The sequence below is a fragment of the Lacerta agilis genome, chromosome 1 (assembly GCF_009819535.1).
Source record: "Lacerta agilis isolate rLacAgi1 chromosome 1, rLacAgi1.pri, whole genome shotgun sequence".
NCBI classification, from domain to species: domain Eukaryota; kingdom Metazoa; phylum Chordata; class Lepidosauria; order Squamata; family Lacertidae; genus Lacerta; species Lacerta agilis.
The window spans coordinates 17904429-17928537 of record NC_046312.1 but is presented as its reverse complement, the minus strand read 5'-3'; positions in this window follow the sequence as shown (position 1 = coordinate 17928537).

The following is a 24109-nucleotide window of genomic DNA, read 5'->3' as shown; positions in this document are numbered from 1 at the left end:
ACCCCATCCAGGCTGGGCAAGTAGCCCCATAATGCGTCTGTCTTGCCAAGGTTCAAGTTCAGCTTGTTTTTCTTCATCCATTTCACCACTGCATCCAGGCAATGGTACCTCACCCCAAAACTCCTAATGGCTTCTTGTAGGTATTCAATAGCACCAGAGATAAGATAGTCCCCTGCGACCCCCTATAATGTAGCTGCCAGGGGACCAAAGGGCACTTTCTCACTTTCCCAGTGCTTGCTCTCAAGAAGGTATGATTGGAACCACTGTCATACAGTGCCCCCCTATTCCCACCTTTTTTGTCGGAGGAGAACCACAGCACAAAATCACACAGGATCACAGCAACCCTAATAATAATTTATTATTTATACCCCACCCATCTGGCTTGGTTTCCCCAGCCACTCTGGGCAGCTCCCAACAGAAAGTTAAAAATGCGATAAAGCATCAAACATTAAAAACTTCCCTAAACAGGGCTGCCTTCAGATGCCTTCTAAAAGTCAGATAGTTGTTTATCTCCTTGACATCTGATGGGAGGGAGTTCCACAGGGCAGGAGGCACTACCGAGAAGGCCCTCTGCCTGGTTCCCTGTAACTTCGCTTCTCGCAGTGAGGGAACCGCCAGAAGGCCCTCGAAACTGGACCTCAGTGTCCGGGCTGAACGATGGGGGTGGGGAGGCTCCTTCAGGTATACTGGGCCAAGGCCATTTAGGGCTTTAAAGGTCAGCACCAACACTTTGAACTGTGCTCAGAAATGTAAATGGCCGCTGTGTTTTCATGATACAAAACGGGAAGGTGGCACCTGGGAAGATGGCATCCTGCATTTTGGCTTTGATGTGTTGGGGGCTATGCACCCATGCCCCTTTCGCGGATCGAGTTTAAGAATATCTGAAGTTGTGAGAAAACGTCTAAGGAAAGAGCTAAGACTCTTTTTGTGTGCCAAAGAATCCTGTCTCGGCCTAGTCCTTCCTCCACAGAGGAGTCTTAAATTGACTCCCTCTCCTTACTCATTTCCATGCTTAACAAACGGACTGTTTCGTCGACCTTGTTTGCATGCCGCTTCCGTTCCTCTCGTTGAAAGAATAAACTCCGCACGCCTAAGTATTAAGGAGAGGACAGACTCTCAAGGTAAAATCTGTCTGGCCATATATTGTTCCGTGGAGTTCATGGGCGGATGTGCGAGGGATCATGCATGATGGAAGAGCTCGTAATAGACTGGTTGACTTTGTATGAGGACGTTGGCCCTAACACGATGCTAATAGAAGCATCTCATAATAAAATCCTAATTGTGTGAGTGATATGGAGGCACCCGCTCTATCTACCATCTCCCTGCTTCCAAGCCGCTGTGATGCTCTCTCATAGGAACAATATAGGAGTGACCATATCAGATGACCCCTGCTACATGTTACCGGTACTCATAAATCCTAATCTGGCAAATTCAATCTCTCTTGGCACAAGAAGGACATTTTAAATCTAGATGCTTCAATCCTGGTTCTCGGCGAGAAAAGTATTAAAGCAGCGCTGATACAGCTATCAGATCAAATGCATTTTCCATGATTCTGCCTGGGATGGATTAAAATGTAGGTCCTTGTGATCAAAGGGCAGGGAATGAAAGCAATACACTTGTCTGTGTCCTCTTCTTCTTCTTGCATTGACTGAACAGACTTGCTGCCTCTCCCCCCCCCCCCGCCCCACCTCCCCTTTTCGACAGAGTGCAGGAATCTTAACACTCCATTTGGGGCTGCAGGTGATGTTTCCTAAACTACCTGTATTATGTAAATGACCTGCTAAAACAACTGAAGCGTCTGATCATTTTCAGGCTGAAAATGGAACAATCAAAACTATAGAAGCCGAGAAGCAGAGCAGTTCCTTGCAATTATCTGTTTTGAAGCAATGCATTGATTTGACGTTCTTAAGAAGCCACAGATGTCTGATTTCATAATATAATTTGTAGAAGTTAATAAAGAGGCGAGTTAAACAGTTGCCGACACACATCACGTTTACATGTGTTCAAAAGAACTTTCTTTTAAAAAGAAGGGGGGGAAAACATTTTCCAAATCTTACCCAACAGATTTGCGGCGTCATTATTCTTATTATCTAGAAGCCTATCCATTTTCATGGAGGGTGGTTGATGCTGAGGGATAGAAAGTTCTTGTCCTTTCACCAACTCTAGTGCCTTACTTTCTTCCCTCTCCCTGTCAAACTATCACTCAATGAGGCCATCGGTTCATGAAGAGAAAAGGCCAGGACCAGATTTGTTCTTCCAGACTTGGCGCACCCTTCTTGCACTTGATTTGCAGTCCTTGTGCTTTCCTCCAGAGGGAGCCACTGGCAATCATCCCAGCCTCTGCCTGCTATGCTCTATGCTAGATTTTGTTTCTTACCTACAAGATAGTTTAACAGAAATTTGGGGAATGTTTGTGTTGCTCATCTGAATGTTCAAAGCACTTTACAGGGAAGTGAAAGACAGGTGAAAAAATACAAGGGAAAGTGTGGGGTTTATAGAGATGAATGTGCCAACCACATCCCATCACTATTCTTGCCACTGTCCATGGGTTAGAGGACAGTAATCTGAAGTAGGGAGCATTTAATACTCATCTGTGGGTTAAACCACTGAGCCTTGGGCTTGTGATCAGAAGGTTGGCGGTTCGAATCCCTGTGATGGGGTGAGCTTCCGTTGTTCGGTCCCAGCTCCTGCCCACCTAGCAGTTCGAAAGCATGTCAAAGTGCAAGTAGATAAACACAGGTACCGCTCCGGCAGGAAGGTAAACGGTGTTTCCGTGTGCTGCTCTGGTTTCGTCAGAAGCGTCTTAGTAATGCTGGCCACATGACCCAGAAGCTGTAAGCCGGCTGCCTCGGCCAGTAAAGTGAGGTGAGCACCACAACCCCAGAGTCATCCGTGACTGGACCTAAGGGTCAGGGGTCCCTTTACCTTTACCTAATTTTAGAATCTTGATTTGCCACAGTTCTGAAATGCACATGAATTCTCTTGGAGAAACTTTGGCCCAGAGGGGGATCAAATTTGGAACCAGCTTGCGGGGTGTCCACTGCCATGACCATGGGACGGATCAATTTTTCCCTGGGATCTTGTGGGGCTTCCTTCCGTTGCATGGCCCAGTGAGATTCTGGGGAGGAGTCGGAAGGCAGGCCCTTTAAAAGGGCCATATAGCCCCAGACTCGGTCTCTCTTGCCTCCTGGCTGGATTTCCCAGCCATCTCTCCATTTTAGAGTCTTCCACTGATGTGGCTGGTGGCCACTGGTTTACAGGGCTGGGAAGGAATTTTACTCTTGACCACACCTGGCCTTTGAGTGAGTGGGAGGTTTTTGCCTTTTTCTCAGCGGTTAGCCGGTGACTGTGAGGGGTCTCCTACAGAGCTATTTGTCACAGCCTGGAAACAAATGGCATTGGGTGGGATCTGAACATAATGGGGACCCTCTTAAAGGGTCTTGAGGAGGTGCAACAGCTCCTGGCCCAGGTCAGGGTAGGCAGGGTCCAGCTCCACTCAACTCAGGTTACTGGTGGGATTCCAGTTGCATAGTGTGTTGGGCTTCGTATGCTTCTCAACTCCCATAGCATTCCCTAATAGGCGTGCTGGGATGGTGTATCAGGTTTCAGATCAGAGGTTTTATGGGATAACTGACCCTGACCCGATGCTGTGCGAATGGCCAGGAATGCTGGGAGTTACAGTTCAGCGACATCTGGTTCCTCACTCCTTCTACACCGTCTCTTTGTTACTATTGCGATGAATTATCATCAGTGATTTTTTTTTTCTGGGGGTACTTAAAGGAACCCAATACCAGCACCTCTTTCTTTCTTTCTTTTTCAAATTTACAAGTGTGCCACTTACTGTAACAACTTCATGGTGAGTACTGACACCTTTTCTTCTTCTTTTTAAAAAAGCACTGATCATCATCATCATCATCATTCTAGCATTTCAGAGCTTTGTTTTGTGTGATAAACTTTGTACTTTAGTCAAGAAAGAAAGGTATCCAGTTATCAATTTGCCCTATAAAAAGGGAGCAAAAAATGTGTTTCTTTCTCCACCCCACCCCGCTTGCGAAACGTTGGCAAGTCAGAGAGTTTCCATGAATTCATTTGATACTTCGGAATTAGTCATCTCAGACTTTTCATTAGGATATCTTCATCTACATTACTGAGACCAGTCTCTATGGCACCATTTCCTAATTATTTGGCTTTCCCCTGGAGGTGTTTAGCATAAGGAAAGAACTTCTCTTGCTACATCTTCTGTCACATGACTGTTCATCACTCCCCACAATGATATGAATAAATGGCACTCAGCTGGCCTTTGGACTGAGATAAAAACCTCACTTTCTGATCTTCTTTTAATTTTTTTTTTTTAAGCATACACACAGAGAGTGTTCGTGTTTAACGAATAGGATTGGCAAAATTGTCACCATTCTTTGACACTACTGCCACGTTATGATAACAAGAAAATGGGTGCTCCTTTGTTGTTGTTCAGTCTTTCAGTCGTGTCCGACTCTTCGTGACCCCATGGACCAGAGCACGCCAGGCACGCCTATCCTTCACTGCCTCTCGCAGTTTGGCCAAACTCATGCTAGTAGCTTCGAGAACACTGTCCAACCATCTCATCCTCTGTCGTCCCCTTCTCCTTGTGCCCTCCATCTTTCCCAACATCAGGGTCTTTTCTTGGGAGTTTTCTCTTCTCATGAGGTGGCCAAAGTACTGGAGCCTCAACTTCAGGATCTGTCCTTCTAGTGAGCACTCAGGGCTGATTTCTTTGAGAATGGATAGGTTTGATCTTCTTGCAGTCCATGGGACGCTCAAGAGTCTCCTCCAGCACCATAATTCAAAAGCATCAATTCTTCGGCGATCAGCCTTCTTTATGGTCCAGCTCTCACTTCCGTACATTACTACTGGGAGCTCCTATAGTGTCGCTATTATGCAGGAAGGATTCAAGACTATGCCAGAAATTTAGGTTAGATTAAAGTGCTTTGTTGCCCTGCTGCAACCAGGGTGTTTGTTTGTTTTTCAGTTGGAACTTGCTGGAACTCAGTTTCGGCACCTCTCTGGGGGGCCTGATTGCCATTAAAATAGAACTAGGGAGTTCTCATTCATGGTGAGATTGAGCACTTCTTTTTCTAGAACAATAGCACTGGCTGCAACAATCCACTTTGAAATTAAGAAACTGGGATAGAGATGAGAAGATGCACTGTAAAATGTGGGACGAACGAATGATTTAAGAAGAAGGTGTACAGTGGTACCTTGGTTCCCAAATGGCAATCAGCTCCTGAACGCCGCAAACCCGGAAGTAAGTGTTCCGGTTCGCGAACGTTTTTCAGAAGCCGAATGTCCATTTCGGCTGTTGGCATTGTTTCCGGGGCCAAGTCAGCTAATCAGAAGCCGCGCCTTGGTTTTTGGAAGTTGAACGGACTTCCAGAATGGATTGAGTTTGAGAACCAAGGTACCACTCACTGTATACACACTCTGGAACCAGATCAGGATGGGGTGCATGCCTGCCCACCCTTTGAGCCTTCAGGTGTCGCCTTCAAGTTTGAGAGACACTTGTGAGGATGGTTGGAAGGTGCGGTGTGCACATGCTATGTCACCATGTCAGGGCAAAGTGGGTTCTCTGGATTGCAAACTGTCAACAGTGTGAGTCTTTCCAATTGTCTGCCATGCTGGATGTTCTCCCTAGAGTCAGGCATAAGGAAGCTTTGGCCTTCCGGGTGTCGTTTGACTCCAATTAACAATCCCTGTTCCCCGGGAACTCTGGAAATTATAGCTCTGTGAGGGAAATCTGGAGGTAACTCCTTCGACGGGGCTTTTCCAGATTAGGAAGCTATTATTGATCACGGCTACAAGAAAATTTCAGGTTCAGAGGTGTATTGTTCTCCCCCTCCCCATTTCCTCCACAAAACAACCATGTGAGGTACATTAGGCTGAGAGACTGTGATTGGCCCAAGGTCACCCAGTGAGCTTCATGGCTGAGCAGGGATTTGAACCCGGGTCTCCCAGGTCCTAGCCCAACATCTCACCACTACACCCTGCTGGTTCACAGCATGGGGTTATTGCCACTATCAAAGTAGGCATTTTAAAAATCTTCTGACAAAGTCATGGAGGACAGGTCTACCAAAGTCTCACCAGTGATTACATGGAACCTTCAGAGGCAGGAAACATGACAATCATAGAATTCTGGAAATGGAAGGGAACTTGGATGTCATTTATTCCCCACCTTTCTTCATTGTAAGATGTGCAGTGCAGAATTCAGCTATGGCATTCCTGACTAGATACCCCCCATCCAATTCCCAGAATATATTAACAATCAATCCAACCTTCCCAGGGAACTCTGGGAATCGCAGCTCTGTGAGGAGAATAGGGGTTTCCTAACAACTCTCAGCCCTCTTAACAAACTACAGTTCCCATGATTCTTTCGTGCGGCAGGGTAGCCGTGATTGCTAAAGCGGTACAAGAGTCCTTTAAATGTGGCCTGAGCGGCATTCGTTTCCTTCTGGGGACAGTGGACTCATGCCTCTATACACCGACTACATGATATATCACAAAACAGGGAGTGTACATCACTTGCTTGTTGACAGGAAAACAGCGGCCTCATGTATTTCCTTAAGGGGCTGCCTTTCCCAAAGGATAAGCTGAGTGTTGGCATCTGGCAAGTTGCAGCTTTGTCCTAGATAAAATAAATATGTTTCGCTTTTTAACTGAAGCGGCTGCCCAAAGTGTTGTGAAACCAGTCAGGGAGTGAGTGGCGGGTGTGGCTTTTGGAGGCTGGAGAGGGCATCTTAATTCTGAGGTAATCTTCCTCAGGGTTACTTTGCTAACGCAACCTGATTCAAGTTGGTGGTGACGACGATCTGCGGGTACTAAAATGTGCCTCCCACACATGGGAAGCTGGCAGTGGACACAAGTTCAGAACAGTCCGAATTTTTCCGAGCTGATTCAGAAGACACGTCTCCCTCTTCCCCATCCCCACCCTGACTCTCCCTGTCTCCCTGTTTCACGTAGAGTTGTAGACGATCTGGGAAAAGATTTTGGCTGCATACACACTGTGTACACACTACCCTTTACTTCGGCTCCTGTGTGGTGTTTGGCACCATGTACAGATGGCATTAGCCACATATGGCGGCACACGCACTACACCTTTAAAGTGCACCCCCCTCAATGTGTGTACATAGCCTAAGACAGTGGTTTTCAACAGGGGTGCCGCGGGCAACACTGGCCTGTGTCCCTCTTTCCTTCCTCCCTCCTCTGATGCCCTCTCACATCTCTGCCTCTCAAAGGCTTACACGACTGTTTGTTGAAGCCCTGGCTACAAGCTCCGCAGGTGAATGGTGCCTCTGGGACAGGCCAGGGGATGCTTCCTAGACCACTGTGGGGCAGTGCGAGAAGGCACTTCTCTTTGGGGCAGAGGGGGTAGGTCAGAGACCAGGGGCGGCACTTGTGGCTGCCCAGAGGAGTCCCAAGGAGAGGGGAGGAGGGAGGAGGCTGAGGGAACACTTCACAAGGGAGGGTGTTCAAAAAGGGATGAGGGGCTGCCAGCTCTGCAGGAAAGGGGTGATGTAACTGGGCTCCTCAGCCCCACAGGGGTGCCAAAGAAAGAATGTAGTTGCTCAAGAGAGCCGTGGACTCAAAATGGTTGAAAACCTCTGGTCTAAGAGATAGAATGTGGGGTGGATGGGGAATGTGGGGCACTGAGAAAGACGGGGGGGGAGAGAGAGAGAGAGAGAGAGAGAGAGAGAGAGAGAGAGAGAGAGAGAGTCTTTAAATACTAAATAATTAGCACACACACCTTACTGAAACTCCTTGGGTTCTTTATTTTTGGCATTGCAATTTTTAAGGGCAAGTTTTAACCACTGTTTTGAATATTGTATTTTAAATTATTGTGTCCCACCCAGTGACCTTAGGGTGAAAGACAGGTAGACGGAACTCACCAGAACTCAGTTCTGGCACCTCTCAGGTGGGCACCATCTCCATTATAATAAAACAAGGGAAGCATTCATGTTGAGTTCCGGCACCTCTTTTTCTGGAAAAATAGCACTGATCCAACATCACATGGCAAATTAGTGTTGTATCCAGCACTGCTGGATAGACTTTCACTTGTGTAATGGAACTCACCCCTCCTCTCCTCTCCAGCCCCCCACCCTCACATTGCTTCAAAATCTGCTCCCGAGGGTTGGAGGGTCCACTAGAGCAGATTTTAGAGGCACATGGAAAAAGGAGAGGAAGGGCAAGTCCTGGTGTGCTTGTGAATCGCTGCTCATGTCGTGTTGAATACAACCCTTCATCTTTTTTCCCCCTCCAAACCCTCACAATTAACTGAGAGAGGACTGGCGAAGGGGGTATTTGGATATTGTTTCAGCTTCACAAATGTACGTTTTATGAAAAGGCAAAGTGAAACCATCTCTCGTGCCCTCAAAAAGAAGTGGCTTGGAAAAGTATCTCTTTTTTCTTTTCTTTTTCCTTTCTTTTCATGTTTCCATCGAGCACCACTGGCAAGTCAGGCCATCTTGGACAGCGGTAATTTTCAGTCAGAGGATTGCCTTGAAAGCCGGGAAAGCCACAGAGTTAATAGGAACCAGGCGGAGAAAGTGAAGGCTAGACCAAGGAATCCATAGGCAGAACCTTCCAGAAAAAAAAGGCTCGGCTGTGGGAGGTCTGGCTGAGTCACGCATGGCCACAGATTGGCCTGGCACCTTCAGAGCAGAGGATCAGATCAAGGACTTGGCATATGGATCGCAGCCTGAGTTTTCGAACTCCTCACATGCTTTTGTAGATTTTCATCTATGCCGGTACTTTCTGCCAATAGAGTCTGACTCCGCTAAGGATATATATATATATATATATATATATATATATATATATATATATATATATATATTAAAAATTTCAGTCCCTCCATGTGTGGAAGTCCCTCATAAATATCATGGGAATTAATTTGTGCGTGTCCCTGTTCCTTGCCAAGGCACTGCTATTCATGATGCATCTTTATGCTTCCCGAGTCTATATAGTGTGTAAATCAGTCACTGTGGACTGATACGAGCAAACCCATTGGGGAGTGCTACTAGAAGGAATAGCGAAGGAAGACATGCTTTGAAATGAGGAGAAGGACCCAGGTACGACTGCATTAACTTAACAAACACAGGCCTGGAGATAACGCTAGCAGCGAGGCAGACCGAGGACGGGAAGAAGCAGGTACAGGGGAGAAGGTTTCCATATTTGCTGCCTGGTGTGAGGGAGCTGTTGACAGATATACCGAATTAAGCGCTGCAGATAGAACCGGGGGGGGGGGGAGAGAGAGAGAGAGAGAGAGAGAGAGTAAAAGAAAGAAAAACATGCCCGGAAAGTTGCTGTAATTTATTAGCGCATTGAAGAAGCCCTTCACATTTAATCAGTCGCAGCTGTGTCACATTTGATCTATTCTTAGAAATGGATCTCATTAGGGATTATATTCCCCCCCCCACAACCACCTCCTTGCTTCCCACAGGGCTAAGCAATGAGGGAGTAGCGTACAGGGTTTCTGGACCCCACACGCAATTGCTTTTGGATCACAGCCCATACGGATCGCGCTCCATGCCGCTGAGGGTTAGGGGACGCAACTTGTGGGCCTAGAGTCTAGTTTCATGGGGATGGCAAGGAGGGGAGAAGTGGCAGGAAAGCGGTGGTGGGAAGGGGTAGAACCACACATCCTTGTCTCTGCTCCCTGCCTATTTCTTACTCTTGCCCTATCCACTTCTGGCAAGTGGACAACCTCCATTTCCTCATTCCTCACATGAGGAAATGTGGTCCTCTCTCTCGAGGAAAAATGGCCCACCTCTAATCTTTGTCCAGGGCTGTGTACACACCATACATTTGAAGCACATTTCCTCTTGGAAAAATAATAATCATGGGATTTGTAGTTTACTGCAGCTATAACAAAGGTGGCATTTTTTCATCTCCTCCAAGCTAAGCAGTTGGCTCCTTACCTCTCTTGCCCTGACCTAGCCACTGTGATCCATGCGACGGTCACCTCCAGGCTTGATTATTGTAACTCACTCTACGTGGGGCTGCCCTTGAGACTGACCCAGAAACTCCAGCGGGTGCAGAATGCTGTGGTGAGACTTCTTACGGGGTCCTCACCATGGGGTCACATTCATTCGGTGCTATACCAGCTGCACTGGCTCCTGGTGGAGTACAGGATCAGGTTTAAGGTGCTGGTTTTAACCTTTAAAGCCCTATACGGCCTACGACCCTCATACCTACGGGACCGCCACTTCTGGTATGTCCCACGGAGGACCTTACGGTCCTCAAATAAAAACATCTGGGAGATCCTGGGCCACAGGGAGGTTAGACTGGCCTCGACAGGGAGGTTAGAGCCAGGGCTTTTTCGGCTGTCGCCCCAACCTGTCACAAGAGACTAGGGCCCTGCAGGACTTGACATCTTTCTGCAGGGCCTGCAAGATGGAGCTGTTCCACCAGACCTTTAGCCAAGGCACAGTCAGACCCCCTTTCTCCTTCTGTAATCCTCATAGAACTCTAACCCAATGGCCGCCATTAATTTGATTCTGAATTGATGATTCTGAATTTTAATTAATTGACTTTGATTTTATGTACACTGTGCTATTTTTACTTGTTGTTAGCCGCTCTGAGCCCGGCTTTGGCCAGGGAGGGCAGGATACAAATAAATTGTTGTTGTTGTTGTTGTTACTATTGCCAGCACCCTATAGTTCCCAGGATCTTCTTGGGTGGAGGGAGAAATGTTTTTTTCATGTATAGTGTGTATGCAGTCAAGGTCTGAAATGAATTTGGAAATTTGGGCTGCAAATGAGTCCCTTCAGGCATCTCTTCCTCACATTGTTTCTCAAAAACAAGTGGGGAAAGCAGAGAAGACTTCATGTGCCACCTGAAGTCTCCCATAGGATCTCAGGCCCTGATGCATCCAGGGCAGCTGGGTGGTATACTACTACTACTACTACTACTACTACTAATAATAATAATAATAATGTAGTCTGCTATGTAGACCACCCAACCCATCCAGGTCTAATGACCCATCCCCACCAGACATGATCATGCATCCAAGAGACCCACATATTCTGAATGTTGTACTTTGTGGGTTTTATACATGCCTCAATAAAAACCCACAAGGTACATCATTCAGACTATGTGGGTCTCTTGAATGCATGATCATGCCTCAATCCAAAAGTACGTGGTCCAAATTGGTGCATCAAAAACTTCTCTCCTTCGGCCTCCACCCACATCAGCTCCTAACAATGGGCCACACTAGGGCAAAGAGCCTAAAGGACCTTGAGCAACAGAACAATCTGGCGATTATAAAGAAACGCTGTGCTTGGTACGCCTTCTTCTCCCCTTCCCAGTTTGATTCCTTGCCATCTTATTTGCACAAATTAACCATTCCAAAATTCAGACGCGCCTTCACCCTAGCTAGACTAGATGTGCTGCCCTCAGCGGTTCTCGGGGGCAGATTTCAAAAGATCCCAATCGAAAAAAGACTCTGCCCCTACGGAAACGGCAACTTGGAAGCAGTGGATCATGTCCTCCTGTCATGCTCCCTCTATAAAGATCTGAGGTCCAAATTTATTACTCCACTCTTACTCACTATCCCAGGCCGTCCATCTGCGAATACGTTGTTCTTTCTCTTATCTGATCTAAATGAGCTGACAACAACAAACGTTGCTAGATTTATTGAGGGCGCAATGAGATTAAGGGCCACTATTCGAACGACAGTCATAACCATTTGACCGAACTTTTTACCCACTATTGTTTTTAACTGTACATTGTGTATCTTTTGTTGCAATGGCTGCTGGCTATGCGAATAAAGTTTATTACTACTACTACTACTACTACTACTACTACTACATGCCTCAATGAGTGCATCCAAACTCCAATATTCAGTGTGTGGATCTAGTTCTTATTCACAGCCTCATTCTTTTTTAGTGGCCAGCAATGTAGAGCAAACATGTCCTATGAGTCCCTCACCTGCTGCCCTTCAATTGGATAGAAGAAGACCTCACCAACCTACTCAGAGCTGTCATGAGAAGGAGAGAGTCTCAGGAGTGTGGACTCAGCACTGGCTACACCTTTCTTGTCATCCCCCTTGCGAGATCAGTAGTATTTTCCTGTGCTCTGCCTTACTCTGGCTAACCATTTGGCGTTGTTCCTTAGAACTACTTCGCTTAGATCTCTTTGCTTAGCAGCGACTGGATTAAGTATGCAGTGACATGGAGAACGAATGCTGTTTTGAGGGTGCGGGGGTGAAGCCAGTGAATGCTAAACTAAACCATTTAATCATGCTTGCCATATGGAATAGAGGGTTTATGCTTGCATAGGTTGAGAATAAAACAAACAAAGGGTACCTGCAGATGTTTTCAGTTAACACATAATAGATAAGACCAAGCGCAGGAGTCTTTCTTTCTTCCCTCCCTCCCTCCCTCCCTCCCTCCTTCCTTCCTTCCTTCCTTCCTTCCTTCCTTCCTTCCTTTTCTTTTTCTTTTTCCTTTCTACACAGTTTCACTTCTTGAGAAATGCAACAGGAGCAAGACAGGAAGCCGGGAGATTGACCATCTCCTCTCTGCCATACTTTAAGATGAAGACCAGCAATAAAGGGAACATTCTAGGTAATCTTTCGCTTTGGCAACTGATGGATTCCCCGCCCTGCCCCCCCCTCCACCAAGTGCATTTGGGAAACCCAAATTTGCAAGTCTGCAGAAACTAAAGTTATTCAATTGTTTGTTTTTGATGCTTGTTTCGTAACCAGAAAGGCTTTCCCCAAAAGAATGCTGTGGTTTCATTTAAGGACAAACTATCAAGGCTTTCTGCCAAACTCTGAAAAGTGATGTGAACTAGAGGGTAGAAGCAGTGAGCAGGGGAGGTCCAACAGCTGCCTCTCCGTGTGCTTGCCTTCCCCAAATGCCTTTTTTTTTTAGTTTATGGCTGCATGGGGGACATCCAAGGGGGCAAGTCCATGCAAGGAGCTTGCCCCCCATTTCTGAACTGCTGTCATTAACACGTGCTGCTATTTGTCTTTCTTGCCCATCCACAGTAGAAATATAATTTGCCCCTTCTGTACCCCCCCCCCCCATGTGGGATGGGGCAGAAATTTGGTTAATTTTGCATTTTAACGGAAATGCAATTCAGGCATGCCAGTCTAAAACATGAAACTAAATGTAGCTAATCTTTAAGAAATGCATACTTCTCCCAATTTTGCACCACAGTTCCCCAGCCCCCAAAAAATGCATTGCTTTAAAAATCATATGCGATAATGCATATAATAGGAGAAATGCACACTAACAGGGCTAACGGTTTTTAGGGCTTTTGGATAATAATAATAATAATAATAATAATAATAATAATAATGATAAAAGGCAGAGTGATACAGAAATAAATATAAGATTGGAAAAATATGAAACTAAGAGAAACCAAAACCGACACATCTATCCCTGGATGGGAACAGAGTACAGGAGGAAAACAAGGGACAGGTAAAGAGTTAAGCATCAGAGTTAATGGTCTTCATTTTTCCCCCTTCCCGCTGTCCGTCTTAGATGTTCTGCAAGATTCTCTTTCCTGACAACCACAGGAAGATTGAGAAAAGATTGGCCATGCTCCTTCAGAAGGACAGCTCCATCGGAAGAGCATGAGACTCTTAATCACAGGGTCATGGGCCTGAGCCCCACTTTGGGCAAAAGATTCCTGCATTGCAGGGGGTTGGACTACATGACCCTCATGGTCCCTTCCAACTCTACTATTCTATCATTCTACGATTCTCATCATCAGTGTTTCTTCTGAGTCTGAGGGCGCTTCCACACTGTTGCTATTTTGGGGTGAGACTGAATCACATACCAGCAAATTCTGGTTGCACAATTAAAGTTGATTTTGAGTTCTTATACAACAAACACGCTCCCCCTCCCCCAAAAAAGTCTTGACTTTTTGCAATAAGGAAAGTGACGGAGAAACACCCCGGAAAGTATGTATGGGATAATATATGCTTGCTGGACTATTGTTCCAACCTACTTGCAGACAAGTCAGGAGAAATGATCAATAAACAGGACAACTGGAAACAACCTGAGGGAAGTTCCAGAGATCATCAGTAACCCCTTCATTCTGATTCCTTTCAGAACCCATTTGGTCCTCAATGATTCATTGAGTTGTATGCACCTAAGTGGCTCCCAGAGTAGGTCCAGTGGGATGAATGGGCCTAAATTAGTCATGTCCATTAATTTCAATGGATCTGCTCTGAGTATCTGTGTTGCTTGATTCAACCCATGATTTATTTTTATTTTTACTATGATAACCCATGTTTTTGTGTGTTTTGTGATAGGGCATGCCTTCCTGATGATTCATTTCAGGCTCTTGTTTTCTGTGCTTTATGAGAAATGCTTAAGTCCAGTTTTGAGATTTATTTATAGAGACCCCAGAAAATGCTGAGAAGTGTTCAGGGCAAAATATGGCTTTATCAAAACCAAACTGCAAATTCATCCAAACTGAACATTAATCTAAAATGTGACCCTGAGACATGTTCTGTCTTCCTGCAATCTACAACACACACAAAAAAAGAAATTTCTTTTTTTTAAAAAAAGTGTTGTCATCCCACCAGACTGACTGTATTACAAGGACCACAAATTTAAGCACCTTATAGCATATACTTGGGAACAGGCTCCATTGAATGCAATGGATTCACTTCTGACTAGGATTGTGGCTGCAGCTTTGCAGGGATATTTGGGTAATTCATTTGATGGAGCTGTATTAACGGGGCTTTGAAGATGCCTCTTTCTCACCGGCAGAAAAGATTTGAGAACCTCTGGCAAGTAGGGAATAATAGAGTTGAATGAACTTGGCATCTGTGGCTTGACCTGCCTTGCCACAGAGCTTCAAGGAGACACACGAAAGTACTGTATATATTGAACACGAGGCTCAGTTTTCCTTTCCTTTTTTCATTTGCGAAAGACAAAGGGCCACTATACTGTTTTGTTTAAAGCCTGTCACTGCTTCCAAGGAAGCTGGAGGAGAGCCCACCATAAGACATCTCTCCCTTTAAATACATCCATCCATGTAAACAAGCAACAGGTTGCCCAAAAGTGGAAATTACAGGAATTACCAACGATTGATGAGTGGCAGACGAAGATGGTGGAATATGCTGAACTTGCAAAACTGACCGGCAGGGTCAGAAACCAGGATGACTCGAGGTTTCGAAGAGATTGGAGTAAATTTGTGGAATATTTAAGATTGAACCGAGGAAGTTTAAAAACACTAGTAGGACTGGAATAAACCTTTGACATAGTTTAATAGGGAAGTGGTAAAACGGCGCGCTGAGAATGGACTAGAAAACCTGCTGACGAGAGGCAGGGGAGTCGTAGCTCGGCAGAGCAATGGTTGATGTAATTTGTGTTAGATGTTAAATTGGCTGTAATTTGATATATTTGAAAAAATAATTTAAAAAAATTATAAAAAAGTAAACAAGCAACAGGTAGTTACCCTAGCCCTAGCCCTAGCCCTAGCCCTAGCCCTAGCCCTAGCCCTAACCCTAACCCTAACAATGTGTAAAGGATAGATACGATGAGGCACTCGAAAGCTCGTGTCAGGTTAATCTGGATGGGGGAAATCATCACAAGTTGGATAACTTTTCTGAGCCAGTCCAAAGGTTCAGAAACATCTTCCCATCTGCACTTAGGCTGTGTTTGCACACAGGTTTACTGTGCACTCATTGCATTTCCAGTGCTGGGTCTTTAATCCAAGTTCTTACACCCTTCCTAATTTGTCTCTAGCCAAGGTGTGAACACCTGTCCATAGAAAATATGTCCCTGCCCCATCAGCACTCTCTAAGCAATTGAAGCTAAGATGGTTGGCAGAGGCGGAGCTAGCTGCTGCAGCACCGGGAGCGGCGCACACCCCAGGAAGCAGCCCGGGAGTGGGGGGACAATGGCACGCTGCCCGCCCACAACTCCCAAGCCTCACCCGAGCTATCAAAATTAAGGGGAAAGGAGGGAAGGCCACCGGCAAGGCGGCGCAGCTCCACCCCTTCCCCTGACGACTCGGGATAGACTTGGGAGTCGCAGGCTGGTGGCACGCCAATTGTTACCCCCCTCAGTGATGACGCATGGGGCAGACCGCCCCCCCCACTGCCCCCTTCCTTTGCCCCTGCTGGTGGGAACCGCTGGTGGAAGAGGGGAGAGAGAAAGAGAACTGTGAAACACCCCAGAAAAACAACTTCACTATGCTTAAGGCAGTAATGTGAACACACCCTGAATCTGGAGCTCCTTTCTCTGGGGTGATGCTGTGACATTGAGTTGGGGACAGTTTGATTCAGTTTTCAAGGGCAATACCCAAGGTTAGAAGGAGAGAACCCACCTCCTATTGAACCTCTGCTGGAGGGGGGGAGTTCTTCCTACCCTCAGATTTTCACTTGCACCTTCTTTCTACACATGCCCGTGCATCCTAATGAAGTAATTTAGTTCCATTAAAAATATAGGCACTGGTAAATGCAGCGGTCCCTTCACTAGGGGTGGGCTTTCATCTCCCCACCCCAGTTTTAGGCCATATAAGCAACATGTTGATCTAACTGCATTTGGGGATTACATGTCAGCAGTTCTTCCCTGGCTCAGATGTTAATCCAAGGAGGGAAAGAATTTGCGGGTTTAATAAAGCTTGCCTCTCCATCCCGCTGCACAAGAGATTTTCAATCCCTCGGACTACTGTGTAAAATAAAGTTTTCCAGAGATACAGTAAGAGTAAAAAAATAAATAAATAATAATCTTGCTGACAATAAGCAATCCAGCATTAAGCCCCAGTTTGCTCAGATTAGCATGCAAAGGGGGAAAGGTTCAGGTGCCTTTCACAATAGCAAAATCCTATTAATGGCACCAGAGAGGCAGGGGGACTTCACCAGATAACTAAATCCATTGATCTCTAATCCTCTGGGCCTTTCTGACTCTGGAAGAGTTGCTTGCATGGCTTCGGTCCAGGACCAGCACACTGCCAAAAAACACTTAGTTCTTCGGCAGCCAACAAAAAGCGCCACTCTGCATGTGGGAACAGCATAAAAAGCGGAGGGGCGGGGGGAAGAGAGAGAGAGAGAAATGGTGTTTTGAGTTTAGCCTGACGAACACCAGCACGGAGCGCGGGCTGATGCTAAAATGAAATGGCAGACATTTTAACCATACCTTTGAAGCGGGACAGGGGATATGGAGAAGGGGACACATGTGTGCGCTAATTAAAAGAGACTCGGGTGGCACGTCAGGCTTCCTCCGCTGTAAGTTTCCTCTCAAGAGCGCCGGTTCAAAACCATCCTGAGGGAAGACATTACTATTCATGTGCATTTCTTGCAGGCTTAAGACATTCAAAAGGATGCGCTGTGGAAGGTAGATGCATTTTACCTTCTGTTTAGACGTAAACGCAGCAGTGATGCATATGGATTAGCAATTACGCCTTGCTCCGGTGGCAAAAGAGTTTTAGAAACTATTAGGGGAAATAGTGATGTATCTGTAGCTATCCTATTAGTCCATATTCGCTACCGCGCTTTATTGCATTGCGCTCCTTTCTTCTTGCTTGCCTTTGTAAACATAATGTGGTTTGGAACGGATAGAAAACTTAGGAATATATTAAACAAGTCCTCAAATATTTGTGAATGTGGGTTGTAGTGTTGTTGCTTTAATGGTTATGTAGTTCTTTTCTGCATCCATTCCTCTTTTCCTGTTTTACACACACCAAATTCACCCAGAGGCGTAGGAAGGTCAGGTGGTACCCGGTGTGGGAAATTTCTTGCCCCCCCCATTGATTCCCCCCTCCCCCTGCAAAAAATGACCTTATGTTATTTCATATTTTCTTACAAAGGAAGAATAACAAGTAATCATAACAAATAACTTTTATTTATATCCCGCCCTCCGTGACCGAAATCGGGCTCAGGGTGGCTAACATCAGATACATAACTTTGGTATAAAATCAAACAATAATTAAATTACCTCCTAAAAACATATCAAAATCAAATTAAAGTTTAATTTGATGGCTTTCCACAGGGTTAGGGTTAAAAGTGCTCCACTGAACTGAAATTTCACCCTTCATGACATAGGAAAACAGCCAAGTAAACAGCTATTTTGGTGGAGGGTCAAGATATTAACCGATATGCATGAAATTTCATATATAGCTATATAATTCCTAGTATAGTAAGGTAAGACCTTTGGAGCAGGCATTTTTTAAAAAAGTTTTTTTTTAATGAACTGCCCTAGTAGGGCAGTAATTGTTCCTTGATAATTTGTCACCCCCTCCATTATGGAACATGGGGCGGCCCACCCCCTACGCCCCCCTTGCTACGCCCCTGAATTCACCATTACACATACCACTGTGGAGGTACATTCAGAAGTGGGTAATATTGGGTTGGTTTTCCAGATTGTAGTGCTGCCACTTCTGTCTCCTTTCCTAATGTTCCTTTCACACCGCGGCACCTGTTGCATTATGGGATTGCGGCTTTTTTGCCGGGTATACCAGCATGGCATGCTAAATTTCATTCGCACAAGTGGCCGTGGTGTGACACAAACTCTCTCGGGAAGTGGAATAAAGACACATGAAACAGTGTTTTAGGTCAATGGGCGAAAAAGGCCACAACTTTATTGGTTACAAAATGTGAGTGGTATTGGCTTAGGCACTGGAAACCACATGACTATAAACTCTTGCAGCCAATCAGAACCTGCGGAACCCACGTCAGACGTTTCGGTTCTAAAGAACGTTTGCAAACTGGAACACTCACTTCCCGGTTTGCAGTATTCGGGAGCCAAAACATTTGACTCGCAAGGCATTTAACTTCCGTGGTACGACTGTATAGTGTGTCCAAAACAGATTAGGTTGCTTCCAGATGCTACAGATACAGATAACAAGGCAAATCTTGTTGTCTCTGCACATCACTAATATGCAGCAGTTTGACCTGGCATCTTAATCCCAGTTAACTAGTAGGAAAAGAGAAGGAGAAAGATTGATTATAATTATAGTCTGGAAAATAATGTTTGCAGCCGAAGAAAGGAGAGCATGTTAGAACATTTGAAACAATTGTTCGTCTTATATTTACAAGTTGCAGGGGATTTTTTTTCCCCTGTGCCACAATCCTCCCTTGTCTGTGCTGAGGTTTAAATCGGTCATGAAAGAGAAGACTTCCAAACCTTTCTCAAAACTTGCCTGGCCCTTTGCGAACGCTAAGTGTTTTCTCTCCTTCGGAACACATCGAATGCGACCGCAGTTCAGAGAAGAGGGCGTACTTGTAAAAGAAAAAGAAGTTAAAAACAACAACAATCAAATTTGAATTCTGGAATGATATATACGGATAATGGCCCACCAGCTTTTGCTACCGTCTTTCTCCCACCCCCAACCCCCCCAGCCTAGGATTTGGCCTGCTGAGCAGACATTGATTTTGCATGGTAGAATAACTCATCAGTTTTTTGGCAGAGGCCCAGAGACGAAGCGGCTGATTAGACTGTGGACGCACCTGAGTGCACAACCGAAGACAGCCCCCTGGATACCTTTCTCATGTTTTCACAGGTGGGCTTCAGCTAAATTAGTAATGGGAACTCACCTCTGATTCCTTTCCCCTTCTGGCTCAACCAAAGTGCTCGCTCTCTCTCTCTCTCTCTCTCTCTCTCTCTCTCTCTCTCTCACACACACACACACACACACACACACAAACACTAGGAGAGGAGAATGATAGAGTATAGTTTCCGAAGGGTCTGGAATTCTAGAAGGCCAGCAAAGAGATGTGGATATAATTGGGCACAATTACTTAAAGCTAACGACAAGGTGATTTATTTATTTTTTTAAGTGAAATGTGTCCAGTGAGAATGTACTGAATTCAATGCAGATTTTGGCTTAACCCTTCAGTTCTCAGTCCCAATTAAAACAGAAGGCTCAGCTCCTGCTACTCTATTTGTTCATATTAACCCCAGATTTCCTGTTGTTGTTGTTTTTCTGCACCAGAGTGATAAACCTAGTGTCGTCCAGAAGTTGTGGAACTATCACTCTCTTCACCCCTGGTTGGGGCTGATGAAAATCAGTGTTCATCAACATCATTCTGGAGTGTTGGATGTGGTCCACTTCTGTTTTAAAAAAAAACACACACCACCCTTCTTTATCTCTTTTTACCCTTCCTTCTTCTCCCTCCTCTTGTCTGCCCATACTGTGGAAATATCATTATCACAGCCTGATGAATCAGGTCAGTGTCCCATCTAGTCCAGCATCCTGTTCTCACAGTGACCCTCCAGAACCGTAAAGGAAGCCTGCAAACAGGACCTGAGGGCAACAACACTCTCCTTTCCTGTGGGTTCTAGCAACTGGTAGTCAGAAGCATACTGCCTCCCACCGTGAAGGCAGAGCATAGCTATCATAGCTAGCAGCCATTCATAGCCTTTGCCTCCAGAACGTGGGTGGCACTGTGGTCTAAACCACTGAGCCTCTTGGGCTTGCCAATCGGAAGGTCAGCGGTTCGAATCCCTGCAACTGAGTGAGCTCCTGTTGCTCTGACCCAGCTCCTGCCAACCTAGCAGTTCGAAAGCACGCCAGTGCAAGTAGAGAAATAGGTACCGCTGTGCCAGGAAGGTAAATGGTGTTTCCGTGTGCTCTGGTTTCCGTCACGGTGTTCCATTGCGCCAGAAGCGGTTTAGTCATGCTGGCCATATGGCCCAGAAAGCTGTCTGTAGACAAACGCCAGCTCCCTCGACCTGAAAGCGAGATGAGCGCCACAACCCCATAGTCGCCTTAGACTGGACTTAACTGTCCAGGGGTCCTTTACCTTTACCTTACCTTTACCTCCACGAATTTGTCTTATTCTCTTTTTACAGCTATTCACTTTGGTGCCTGACACCACCTCCTGAAGAAAGGAGCTGAAAAATTCATCTCCGTGCTGTACGAATAGGTGCTTTCTTTTCTCTGTCCTGAATCTTCCAGGATTCTGCTTCATTAGATGCCCATGAGTTTTTAGTGTTATGAGAGAGGGAGCAAAACTTTCCCTGGTCCACTCAATGCATAATTTCGTACACTTATATTATTGTTTAATATTATTATTTGTAGAAAACTTCAGAATGCCATAACTTACTGGTGCACAATAAAAATCAGTACAGTACATAAAATACACAATAGATAGCCTATTTGAAGCAAGGACTGGCTCTTAATTTTTATTTGTATTTTTGAGAGGGTGGTAGGATGGGAAAGTTAAGGGCTGTCTTCTCCAAAGTGGTGCTCACAAGATGTTGCTGGAATACAAGCCCTACTGTCCCTGACCATTGTCCGAAACCTCTGGAGGGCATGAAGCTGAGAAAGGCTGACTTGGGGTATCCTGGCAAGACACTTGTGACATCAGACTTGGTCAGGAAAGGGTTGCCTCAGAGATGGAAAGAGGACACAAAGGAAGAATGGGAAGCAAAGTTAATGGACTATGAAGAAATGGCAAAACTTATATGAAGATTAAGAAATCAGGAAGAAAGAATGTTTGGCAAGGAATGGGGGAGATATGTGGACTATCTAAAAATTATTGCAAACAATTAAACACATTAGCAGGATTAATTTAATATCAAGCAGTTAAAAGGTGGCTTTAGAAGAACTGTAGAGAGTAACAAACAAAAGGAGTTTAGGGAGAGATGCAGTTTTTACAAGAAACCAAGGAAGGAGAGGAGGGAAGTCAATACAAGTATGTATGTACACGTAATTGATTATCATTATTGTTAAATTGAAAAATGAAAATGAAAATTATCAAAAAGGGGAAAGGCTTACCTTGTGCCATCTGTCAACACTGTCAGGCATTGTAGGAATCAGAGCAAATGCCAATCTCACCCAGGTAATCTGCCAGTAAATCATGATTCAATATTCAGCACATTCAGTATTGTGCACCCAACTCATTGTTAGTCTACCATAAGCCTCCCCCCCCGACACATGTGAACCAGCATTCTGTGCCTACTTGGCATGCTCAGTTCCCACTGATTGGTAGATGTTTCCCCCTTAGGGTTTTCTCTTATCTATCTCTCTATCTGGGGACGCGGGTGGTGCTGTGGTCTTAACCACAGAACCTAGGGCTTGCCGATCAGAAGGTTGGCAGTTCGAATTCCCGTGATGGGGTGAGCTCCCATTGCTCGGTCCCTGCTCCTGCCAACCTAGCAGTTCAAAAACATGTCAAAGTGCAAGTAGATAAATAGGTACTGCTCTGAAGGGAAGGTAAATGGTGGTTCCGTGTGCTGCTCTGTTTCACCAGAAGCGGCTTAGTCATGCAGGCCACATGACCCAGAAGCTGAACGCCGGCTCCCTCGGCCAGTAAATGGAGATGAGTGCCGCAACCCCAGAGTCGTCCGCAACTGGACCTAATGATCAGGGGTCCCTTTACCTTTACCTTTACCTGTCTATCCGTCTATCTATCTATCTATCTATCTATCTATCTATCTATCTATCTATCTATCATGCATGATGCGGATTATGCTGTGGTCTAAACCACTGGGCCTCTTGGGCTTGCTGATTGGAAGGTTGGTGGTTCGAATCCCCATGACAGGGTGAGTTCCTGTTGCTCTGTCCCAGCTCCTGCCAACCTAGCTGTTCGAAAGCACCCTAGTACAAGTAGATAAATAGATCCTGCTGCAGCAGGATGGTAAATGGCGTTTCCGTGAGCTCCGTCACGGTGTTCCATTGTGCCAAAAGCAGTTTAGTCATGCTGGCCACATGACCCGGAAAGCTGTCTGCAGACAAACACCGGCTCCCTCAGCCTGAAAGCAAGATGAGCGCCGCAACCCCATAGCCGCCTTTGACTGGACTTAACTGTCCAGGGGTCCTTTACCTTTACCTTTAACTTATCATCTATGCAAGCATTAAGGTTTCCCTGAGTCTGCTGATAAATCGGGTCCTCCCTCAAAGAGGGCACGTGTTGTGGTGAGACCCGGAAACTGACACCCAGTGATGTGGGTGGGTACGATTGGTCAGCCACAACACCCAATTGGAAGGTCCCTTGATGCTGGGATTAATCGGACCAATGGGGCGCAGTTCAAATGGATTGAGGGACCGATATATACCCATGCACATGTCCCAGAGCTTCCTCTTTCGGTGCGTGCATTCGGAACACCCGCCTCTCCCTATTTTTAGGGCTTGTGCGCTTGACCTTGCTATGCCGTCATGTGTCGTCTGTCATTGGGACAGGGGCATGGCAGGAATTTTCCTCACTTGGCTGATTGGCTGTTGCCATTTGGCTTTTGCCTGTCGCACAGCAAATCATCACAACTTGTAAGGTTGTGGATAGGCTCTGGTTCAGGTGATAGGGATGGCAGAATGCTCTCACCATCCCTATGTGAAGGGTATTCCATTAAAGGAATCCAGGGACTCAATGGTTTGGTCAACCCCTGAGAGGGGGGTGTACCCATGCCAGAGTCCAGGGGGACATTTGGGTGGCGGAGATAGTGTGTTCCCGGCTTTCCACTTATCCAGGTGTTCACCCTTGGCTGACCTATGCTGGAACCCTGGGTCAGTGCTACTTGCATGGCAGGGAGCTAGTCGAACCAGAGCCTATGCAACCACTCACTTTCTGTACTGGTAATGAAAACTTTATTCGCATAGCCAACAGCCATTGCAACAATAGATACACAATGTACAATTAAAAACAATAGTAGTTAAAAAGATTGATCAAATGGTTATAATTGTCATTCAAATAGTGGCCCTTAATCTCATTGCGCCCTCAATAAATCACTTTCTGTAAGCAATAAAGTTGTGGCCTAAATTCTGCCAAAAACCAAACTAAAATTTGAGTCAAGTGTGAATTTATTTAGGGGGGAGGTTTCTGGGTCTGAACATGCAACTCCATTTTGTGTGTGGACAGCATCATATTCAAAAAATGGACTCACTACTAGTGCATAGGGTTTATGCTGGCCTTACTCTCTAAGCCAGCTTTTCCTGGTTCTTCCTAGCCATTCCCAAACTGATCTGATCCTTAGTGATCTCTCTCTCTCTCTCTCTCTCTCTCTCTCTCTCTCTCTCTCTCTCTCTCTCTCTCTCCGCCTTCCCTTGCCTCCCTTCCCTACACCACCAAAGTGGGGAGAGGGTGCAATGCCCCATTGCATATTTAATTTCTCTTCATCCCAAAGCAAACACATCTGATTCTATTCCTGTGGCAATTTCTGGAGTAATTACT